This window comes from Malaclemys terrapin, chromosome 1 (assembly GCF_027887155.1).
Source record: "Malaclemys terrapin pileata isolate rMalTer1 chromosome 1, rMalTer1.hap1, whole genome shotgun sequence".
NCBI lineage: Eukaryota > Metazoa > Chordata > Testudines > Emydidae > Malaclemys > Malaclemys terrapin.
In genome coordinates, this window is record NC_071505.1 from 152,883,054 (window position 1) to 152,894,204 (window position 11,151).

Sequence of the window (11,151 nt, forward strand, 5' to 3'; positions counted from 1 at the left end):
TCCGAGATGGAGCTACCAGCAGAGCGATCGGTCCTGGGCAACCAGGATTGGGCTGAGCGGTGGCTCTTGTCCAACCAGTGCTGGTTGCTGCTTCCCGAAGCTGACCTGTCTGAGCGAGATTGGCTTAGTCAGGCTCTCGGGGACCGATGTCGTTTGGCGGATCTGCGTCAGATACCCGGCAATCCACGCTTCATGCTACTCGACCAGGACCGGGAGATATTACAGGGCAGTTGCTGGGAGGATCATCCTGAGTAGGGCGATCTACTTCTCAGAGACAGGTGATACCGGCCCAGCAATTAGTGGTCTTTGGTGTCTGATCGGTACTGGGATCGGTACCAGGCCCTTGGAGATAGTCTGAGCCGGTCCTGGAGTTCTTGCCGGGTGGCCCATGGCCTAGAGAGTCTGAGCCAATCCACTGGCAAGGTACACCTCGAGTCCCTCAATCAGTGCCCCCAGGGCAGGGACCAAAGAGGGCTCAGCTGATCCTAACTCTCTAGTCCTGAGGCGTGACAGCTTCGGGTGGGCGAGCGATGGTGGGATGTCCCTCTCAATGGGGAATGGTGCCGCTGAGTGGGGGACACATGTATAGGTCCCAACCGGGGTTTTCCCCGAGACCGGGGTACATCTGGAGCCAGAGTGGGTGAAACCAGGAGGGTCAGGATTTCCTGCACCGCTTGAAGGGCTTCCTGCATCGACAGCACCTGAAGCTGGCTGGGGCCTGCACCACTATCCAGGGTCACAGGTGAAGTATGGGATGGGATGGATTGCTCGACTTGAGCTGGGACCCGAGTTCCCAATGGGGGCATTGAGCTGCCCGGCACAGGTCGTGGCTCGCCCCCAGCCCTCTCCTTTCCCTTGTGGGAGGTAGGAGATCTTCCCCTCACAGTCTTTTTCGGCTTCACCAGAGCTGTGGAGGGGGACCGGTGCTGGCTCGAGGATGGTGCTGACGGAACACTGTGCACGGAGGCCGCGGTGCTCAGTGCAGAGTTGCGCCTCCTCCTTCGTCCTAGGTTTGAAGGACTTGCACATACGGCACTTGTCACTTATGTGCTCCTCACCTAAGCATCTTAGGCAGCTGGTATATGGATCGCTGACGGGCATAGGCCGCTTGCAGTGATCATAGGGCTTAAAGCCTGAGGACTGGGGCATGCCCCATCCCCCGGCTGAGTCCCGTTCGGGACTAATGAAGAGTTGAGAACTACTACTAAGGGTAACTAAGAAATACTAAATATATACAACTATATTACAGGTTTTCAAAGTTCGCAAGAACCGAGAATGGAACAGCGCTAGCTGAAGCAGCAGAAGTTTCAGCACCGTCACTGGTGGCAAGAAGAACTGAGGGTGGGGGGAGCCGGCGGCGCCCCTTATACTGCACCATGCAGGTGCCACTCTGGGCAGGGCCAGCTCCAGCATTTCTGCCGCCCCAAGCAAAAAAACCAAACAAACAAAAAAGCCGCGATCGGCGGCGGCAGTTCAGCGGCAGGTCCTTCGCTCCTAGAGGGAGTGAGGGACCTGCCGCCCCCAAATTACCGCAGGTGCCGCCTCTCTCCCTTGGTCGCCCCAAGCACCTACTTGTTAAGCTGGTGCCTGGAGCCGGCCCTGACTCCAGGGGGCACCAGAGCCAGTCCCCTATGGATAGTGCTGAGGGAAAAACGTCCAGCACCGGTGCATGTGGCGAACACACACACACCTAATATGGAATGGATGTGAGCAAACACTCAAAGAAGAAGGGTGCTTCATGAACAAGGGAATAAAGCAAAAAGGCTTCTAACAGAAGCAGAGAAATGATGGAGGTTGGCATTTTTGGAAGAGAGGAGGGGATGAGGGAATTGATAGAACAACATACAAAAGCAAATAAATAGGGAAAATTTCAATTGTGAAGCGTCTGAAGGATATGGACCTGAACCAGAGGAAGAATGGTCTTATGGTTAAATCAGTAGATGCCGCAAATCACAAATCTCTCTCTCCTCAGCTCAGTCCATGTCACCTTCCTTATTGCATCTTTCTACTGATTCCCCCTTTTCCACTGCATCAGATATGTAGGATTATTAGTAGAAATACTACAGTGGCACGTCGTAGAGGCTCCAGCAAGCTAGAAAACAGTCCTTGCCCCCAACACATTCATAGCATCTAAACTATATACAACAAAACTACATTAAAAGAACATTTATTAAGCTAAAGGCAAGCACTCAAAAATTAGGAAATGCCATTATTCAGGTTGCCTGTGCAACTTATGCATATCCATTATGATACAGTCTTTAATTACATGACCACATATTATTTTATCCACCAGACCCTGTCTCATTCAGTGCACCTCGTTGGCACCTTGTCCCAGTCTCCCTACCTGAGCCCCCTCAGCTCCTTGCCCCAGAAATCCCTCTGAGCTCCTCATCCCAATTCACACACCCTTCCGTCTCCTTGTCCCAGTCCCTCCACCTCTGCACCTGTGTCTTGGACCCCCCAGCCTTTGTCCAAGCCCCATTCCCTCTCAGCTCTACATCCCAGTCCCAGATCCCCAACTCAACTCCATCTCTCAGTTGCTCACCTCCACCTCCCTGGGACCTCATCTCAGTTCCCCCCTCATCCTCACAGCCACATCCCAGTCCCTTACCTTGAGCTCCTTATCCCAGTCTCCCCACTGGTCACCTGCCCCCAGACCCAGCTCCTCACCCTTCTGCATTACAGTCATTTTCTTCCTCCTTTCCCTCCATGCTGCCTGAGTGCCAGCAGGGGCAGCATTGAGAGCACAGGCAAGAGAGACTCCCTACTCTCAGTTCCTGCATCTGGCATCCTCCCAGCAGATAGAAGGAGTAAATCCAGGGAAAGTCCTGCTCAGCTCCTGAAGCCTTGGCTGAATGGAGCGTGCTCAGTTGCTGGGTGAGGATAGTTCATGGGCAGTCTGGTCAGCACAGCACAAGGAGCTGTGAGGGAATGGAGGATGGCCAGTTGCTCTGATCCCCCACCAAATTTCATGTCCCTGCTCCAAAGTCTGGAGGCACAAGAGCTTCTCCACAAAACAGTTGTAAGAATTTTTTAACATGGGAAAAAACAAAATATTTTCCCTTATCTTGTTTTTGGAAATGGCTAAACGATTTTTGCTGAAATAAAAAAAAAAAAAAAAAAAACAACTTAAACCAGACACCCAGCATGGAAAATTTCAACTTAAGTGGTTAAAGTTTGTCAAAGTTATAAGCAACTGGAATCAAGGCCTTATCATGGAAGAGATTAGGCAAACTTAACTATAGGCAGCGCTAACTGTAATAGGCAAAACAGATGAAGGGTGGAGATGAAATTTCCCTCAATATACAGATGGGGAACTGAGGTATAGAGAGATTCCGTGACTTATCCAAAGAAATCCATTCCAGAGCTGGGACCTGACTGGCAGTATCCTGAGTCCCAGTTCATTGCCTTAACTATAGGACCATCCTTCCTAACTTTCTAGCCTTGACCTCACTGGTACAGAAAGAGGTGAACTTGTTCTGTCAAGTAAAAATGTGCTGTTGGCAGGGGCCATCCTTTCTTCAAATAACCAGTGAAAGGCCTCCAGCATTTCACATCCATCTCCACAACCGTCTGCCTGAAAACTCCAGCCCTCTGCTTCCCACTGCTCATGAGGTGGCACTTCTCCTTGGTAAACAACATTGATTTGAGTGGTGATTGGGAATGTTTTTCCTGTGCTCCTGGAATCTGCTCCCAGAAGGAATATGTGGAAATGATCATTATTTCTCCCCTTGATTTTGGCACCCAGATGTGGGTGTATTGGGCTGTTTCCCAGCTCAGCGTATTTGCTCTTAGGCATTAAAGTGCCTCTGTTCAGATATTTTTCCAGTACTGCGTCTATCATTTCAAAGTGAATTCCCTGTGGGTGAGCAGCGCAGGACTGACAGCTCTGGTTCTCTGTTAAATCAGCAGAACAGTTACAGCATAGGCAATAAAACTTCTGTCACTCTGTGTCTCAACCCACTGATGCGCCACAACAGTGAAGGAGCAGCGCTGGGGGTAAGAGGGATGTGAACAGTAGTCTATTAAGAACTGGATGGAGACCCACCAAATTCATCTATTACAGGCCATTGAATAGCCTTCAGATGGTAACAAGTGTCACTCTCAAGCTGGGCTGGATTTGAATGCCTCACTTAGAGGTAAAAGTCTGTGGCACTCATTGCTCTGTCCCACAAACATCCAGTCCTCCATACTTGCTTTACTTTGTTCTCCCCCCATCTTTTCCTCCCAAGCAGTCCAATGTAAGCATTCGCCAACTTCTCACATATGCTTGATTCATATCTGCAACCCTGCCCCATTTTCTCCTAGGACAAGGGTCTCTTAGGCATTACCAACGTGGCTTCATAACCCAGCCAGTGAAACTCCCAAGGTATCCCGGCCAAGATAGGCCATTTGTAAGCTAAATGACCTGTTACCTTTCCTCTCCTTCTCTTCTATCTATGAGCTGGCCTGATGTCACTAACTTTTGTATGTCAGGGGAACAACACTTTCTTCCTGAAAGCTGGTTCCACCAGGCACCTGCTGCAGCACTCCCACCTTGAGTCGTTGTCGATCCCCCGGAGTTTGAGGAGATTGTCCTCCATAAAACGATAGCCAGGTATGGATCCAAAGGTGGCTAATGAGACCGATCTGGGATCCACAGATCTTGTCACAACTGGGGCAGACATTTCCCAATGGAAGGGGTGGATCTGGATTGTTGAGTCAGGCTGCAGCATGTTCTTTCCGCCTTTCCTGTTTCTCTGTTTCCTGTTGGATCTCAAAATACTGGGATCCCTGCCACAAGATCCTTTTCCATTTTGTTCGGTGGAAGGCTTAGATTTCCCATGAGTTTGTCAATAAACGCACCTTGAGTAAGGCAGAAATCAAGGATGGGTTTAAAATCTATTCACCTGCGTGGAAACATGTTACGTGACATCATTTAGGCACACTGGAGCTGAAAATGGGAGAAGCAAATGTGCCTAACCCTGCCAAAAATAAGTGAGCCAGCTAAGATAGCATCACAGTACACAGCACACCCACAGAATCAGGACTAGACAGTAATGGCACCTGGATAAAGAGGATCAAATCCCAAACGCATCGTGCAGCCCTATCATGGGCACATTTGTACAGAAGTCTGGGGCCTCAGAGCAGGGGGCTGGACTTTATGACCTCTCAAGGTCTCTTTCAGCCCTACATCTCTATGATTCTTCCACATGCTGGGCACGCTTGTATAGCTTATCAAGCCAATGAAGTATTATTGAATTGAACTGCATGCACTGCTAAATCTTGTAGGCAACAGAACTGCTGTGATTAAATTTTTCCTGCTGTTCATACACACTAGTGACCAGTACTTTTTTGCTTTCCACCTTAGTTTTCATGGGTGTGTTTAATGTTCTCCCTTTTCCTTTTGTGTCTCAACTTAGATTCTCTCTCCTTGGATATGTTTCTTTCAAATATTAATTATTTTTTACCTTTAAACTTGAGCTATAATACACATAGAACCTCTGAAGTGAAGCTGTCTGAGGGATAGAGGGTAACAGTCAACCAGCACACAACACAATTGCTTGGGGAAGAGAAATTGTGGCCAAAGGAAAAACCCTACTCGTATACGGAGTGATGTGAATTCTTTAGGCCAAAATGCTCAAGTTAGGGTTGCCAACTTTCTACTCATACAAAACCGAACACCCTTGCCCTGCCCCCTGCCCCACCCCTCCTCCAAGGCCCCACCCCTGCTCACTCCAGCCCCCTCCCTCCGTCACTCGCTCTCTTCACCCTCGCTCACTTGCTCATTTTCACTAAGCTGAGACAGTGGGCTGGGATGCAGGAGGGGTTGAGGGCTCCAGCTGGAGGTGTGGGCTCTGGGATGGGGGGTGGAGCTGAGGAGTTTGGAGCATGGGAGGGGGCTCTGGCTGAGGCAGGGGGTTGGGGTGTGGGACGGGGTACAGGTTCTAGGCTGGGAGTGCAGGTTCCATGGTGGGACCAGAAATGAGGGATTTAGGGTGCAGGAGGTGGCTCTGGGCTGGGGCAGGGGGGTTGGGTGCAGGGGATGAGGGCTCTGGCTGGGAGTGCGGGCTCTGGTGTGGGGCCAGGGATAAGGGATTTGGGGTGCAGGAGGGGGCTCCGGGCTGAGGGGCTCAGAAGGGGATCAGGGCTTAGGCAGGGGGCTGGGGCACGGGGGGTTGAGGGCTCTGGCTGGTGGGTGCAGGCTCTGGGGGGGCTGGGGATGAGGGGTTGGGGTGCAGGAGTGTGCTCTGGGCTGGGATTGAGGGGTTCGGAGGGCAGGAGGGGAATCAGGGCTGTGGCACAGGAGGTGGGCAGGGGTGCAGGCTCCGGGTGGCGCTTACCTCAGGCAGCTCCCGGAAGCCGCGGTATGTCCTCCCTCCGACTCCTATGTGGAGGCGCGACCAGGTGGCTCTGCGCACTGCCCTGTCCGCAGGCACCGCCCCTGCAGCTCTCCCAGCCAGTGGGAGCTGCAGAGCTGGTACTTGGGGCAGTGTGCAAAGCCCCCTGGCTGTCCCTATGCCTAGGAGCTGGAGGAGGAACATGCTGCTGCTTCTGGGAGCCACGGCAGGCAGGGACCCTGCCTTAGCCCCGCTGCACCACCAACCAGACTTTTAACGGCCCAGTCAGCAGTGCTGACTGGAGCTGCCAGGGTCCCTTCTCAACTGGGCATTCCGGTTGAAAACTGGACACCTGGCAACCCTAGTTCAAATGTGGCAGTCTAAAGTTAAGCTCCTAAATCCCTGTTTCAAGCACCTACATGGAAGTGGCCTGATTTGCATTAGATGATATCCTGATGTTCCCCTTGACTTCGGCAGAAGCCAGACTTGCTCAGCGCCTCTGAAAATCAGGCCACTTCTGTGTAGGTGTTTGAACAGGGATTTAGGAACTTGGCTTTAGGCCCTCAGGGGGTTGAAAGTGTTGGCCTTAAAGTCTCTGCAGAGGACCTCAGTTTGAGAGTTCTCAGTGGGAAAACTCATGCAAAGTAAACTGAGTGATACTCAGAAGGATGAAGAGTGGATATGGCCCTGCTCAACTTTAAGCCTCACTGGATTTGAGCCTGAGCCCAGAATTTTAACCTATGTTTCCAAGCAGTCTGAGCTGAGGCTTAGCCTATTAAAGCCCTCTCCTTTTACCTGCGTTTTTTTCCTAGAAAGCCTTATTGTATATTTACGTTTGCATTCACCAATCCTGTCTCACATCTCAACTTGCACTGCAAAAACTCATCCCAACAAAAGGGGGGGAAGACGACAAAGATAGACCAGCTGCTCTAGCAATACCAGAGAGAGGGTGTGAGTGAGAGAGAGAGAGAAAGAGAAATGATAACGTCAAATTAAAGAGACAATGAGATGATGTAGAATTAGATGTGTGTGACAGAAAAACTGTGAAACTGTCTATACTGAAGGGAAGAGACAGTGAGGGAAGAGAGAGAAGGGAAAAAGAGGACAGAAGAACAGAGCGAACCTTCCACCTTTTATCTTGTCAGCATCAAGGATGAAGACTTGGAGCAGCTGGTCCATGTTAGCCCTCAGAGACCCTCCCAAAATCATCAAGAGAACATATGGCTCTACAATCAGCTCCAAGGCACAAAGTAAGATGTGATGGGGCGCCTGAAGAACATTCATAGTACAGACTTCACTTTGGAGTCGAGCACGGACAATTTGTTTCTCCCTTCGTTTGCTCTGTTTCTGTGCCCTGAGAAGGGCAAAGTTTGCCTTCCTTGGGCATGTCTTGTCAGCTCCAAGCAGCTGCAGGGGCTTAGGTGTTCAGCTTAACATTCTTCAGGAACACAATCAGATTGTGAGGGTAAGTAATTATTTCTCTGTTGTTTCTTAATTGTGTCTGTGAAGATCTGGCTTACAATTTCTGCAAGGCTCTAAGAATACACTCAGTCTGAAAGAAAAAATGAACTATTGCACCAAAAACATTGCTCTCAACCTACAATCTTGTTTGCAAAAAAACCTCTCCTTTGTGTCTGGGTGTTTGGGGGGCATTGACCTTTTCTTTCTTCCTATTTTTCTTTTCCCAAATAAATTCACTTGGATTTTCTGAGGTTCACTCACCTCTTTCACACTGACAAGGCATTAAAAAGGGACTGGAAAAAAGGAACCTTGGAGTCAGAAGTAAGTTGATACTTTTTCCCTTCTAGGTTCCTGTAATTTTGAGGCTCTTTTACTTTAGATTCCTTCATTTTAATACTGCGGTGAGCCAACTTAGAAATCTCTGACAGAGAAAGACTTTTCTTTTTACAGCACCGTATATTTCAAAAGAGACAGGTTTCCAGACAGGAAAGATTATTCTCCAACAGAGAAATGCTAATCAAAATGGGAATTTTATGCATAGTCTTTATTGATGGCATTTTAAAAAACATGCATGAGGTGGGATATTGACTTTATTTAGTGCCCTAGTTTTCACTGCAGTTAGGCTTTACTTCCACTGCATGCATTTGATTTAAACACACACAAAATGACAGAGCAGCAGCACCTGCAGCACATGGAGTCTGATATTACCAGTGTCTGTGATGGGCTATGGATTTTTAAGACTCTGCTTCTAAAGTCTGCCACTTCCAGGTCATCTTGGTGTTTTTGTCCTTGAATGTGAATGGGGAATGCCTACCTGGTCTGAGAGCAAGGAGAGAGATGGGGATAAAGGGGGAGCTGATAGGGAAAGATTCACAGAGTTGCTGCTGCTCCTCCAGACAGACGTATCCCAAAAGATCACAATGGGGAACAGAATGGACAGGATCAAAACTAGCAATGGATCATCTCTGCTCTGATCACTGGTCCCTTTAACCAGACTCTCGCTTCAGCAGGCATGATCCGTACTCAACAGAACAAGAGAAACACACAGTGCTCAGAGGCTGAGACCGGCAACAGCTGAAACAGAGTTGAGGGCTGAATTCTCAGCTTGCCCTTATTTCGCTGGGTACATAGGAGCTCTGTTTCTTTAAAACTGCTTGCTGCTTTCTTGATTTGGTGTAATTCTCTGCATATTCTTGTAGCTTTGGATCTTGGACACAAGAGGTCTGTCCACTCTCTAGCTGTGCTATCTCCCTACAGGAGATAGCACAGCTGTCCTTTTTGCATGCACACTCTGGGAGCTTCTATTAGCATACAGAGCAGTTGTATGCATGTGCATGGAGAAAATGACTAATCCTATATAATGAGTCCCTAGCTGATATTTGTCCATATTATGCACTAAAAACTATAGCATAATTTGGCATGATTTATAGTAGGGAGTCTGTGCTCAAGATGAACTCTGGGATGGAACAGTAAGGGGTGCTGCAAGTCAGGATGGAGACACATTTAGTAGAGCTGGGGGGGGCGGGCACAGGACTGGAATAGCAGGGGAAGCTGCAGATCAGACGTGAGGTACGCTATCAGAGTGGAGCCAAAGACTAGAATAGCAGAGGGGTGTTACGGGTCAGGACTGAGCTACATTGGTGGAGTTGTGTGGGGGAAGTCCAGGAATAGCAGGGCAGTGCGGGCCGAGGGGGAGTTCCAGGACAGGATTGAGGGTCACTGGCAAAGCTGTCTGGGGCCTGGGACTGAAATATCAGGCAGAGGTAGCAAGTCAGGATTGTCATGTAAATCTGGAGGGAGCAAGACTAGAACAGCAATTTAGCTTTAGGAGAAAAACAAGTTTCCAATTCAGTTTTGTTTAGCTTTTCATTAAAATTGTATTGGTCCTTTGGCTTGTTCACCAACCATGTAGTTAAGACATGGAGCTTGCTTATCAGAGGTGCAGATCCTTAGCACAACGTCTTCTTTAGGTGAAAGATTTGGCATTACATAGCTTAAGAGAGTAAAAGCTGATTAAATGCTGTGCTGAACTCATAGCAATCACAGTACCAGAAGTGCTCTGCCATAAGAGAGATCACAGAATGGATTGTGGCTGGGCATAGTTCTAGCTGGTCTGCTTTAAATCAGGACCAGCATAAACTCACACACGACCATGTGCAAGATGTGGAAAAGTTCCATTAACTTTGATTTTTTTTTTTTTTAAACAATATCAATTTCTTGCTGGTGGAAAGTGCTGACTCATCAGCACTGGAGACTGGATTCTATTTCATATTGATTCTTATTCCAGGGCCAGCACTGACGTATCTGGGCATCTCTATGCATCCCCACAGGTGGTGCGGCATAGACAGTAGCAGGCTAAGCTTTCTTCACACCCCATACCCAATAGGTCTCATCCCCTGTCTGGGGGATCCACATTTAGGGAAGAGAGAAGACTTCAGCTTCCATGGCCCATCTAGCCCTTGGCCTCTCTGATGAGATTGTCAAGAAGGGGGGCAGTTAATGCTGGTTTTAATTATGTAGATTTGTCCACTGTCCATCTGTCCACTATACTTATTGTTCATGACACAGTTTCTGGTCAAGCATTTGCACAAGTCTCAGTTATTATGGGGGAGGTTTCATTTAGACGGGTTGGGTGGAACAGGGCTAACATTTGCACCACCTCCTGGACAGTCCTGTGCAGTGTTCTATACCTGCTTTTAATAAACATGTGCCCAGATGCTTCAGTGATGGGGGCATTAGCAAAATAATTTAAGTAAGCAAATGAGTTAAATGTCACAGAATGGGACACTGGGACAGCAGCCTTAATACATCTGGAAAAAATTAAAATAAGTCGTCTAAGTAAATGGAGAAAAGTATGTTTTTTGAGGATGATTGCAGCTGCCTTATAAGAGAGCAATTTGAAGCCCCCTGAATTTGGCTCCTGCCCTGCTACCATGAGTGAGGAGTCTATCAGCTGAGCTCCTTAGTGCAATGATTGCGCCTTCTACGGCATTTAGAAAGGGCAAAGCACAGTATCAGTGCCACAAGAAAAAGTAATAAGCCTACAAGCTAAAATACAATTGGACCTGATCAGTAGTTGGATGGGATACCTTCCTCAGCAGAGAAGTACTGCAGAAAATGGTAATGGCAATTCAATAATGGTGATTCTCACTACAGCAGGCATGATCTGTACTTAACAGAACAAGAGAAGCACACAGTGCTCAGAGACTGAGACCTGCAACAGCTGAAACAGAGTTGAGGGCTGAATTCTCAGCTAGCCTTCTGAGTTAGTACTGAACTTAAGGCCAAATATGACTGTAGGGTGCTCCTGATATTGGAGGTGCCATTGTTCGGCCAAACTATACAACCAAAATCCTGATCACATGCAGTT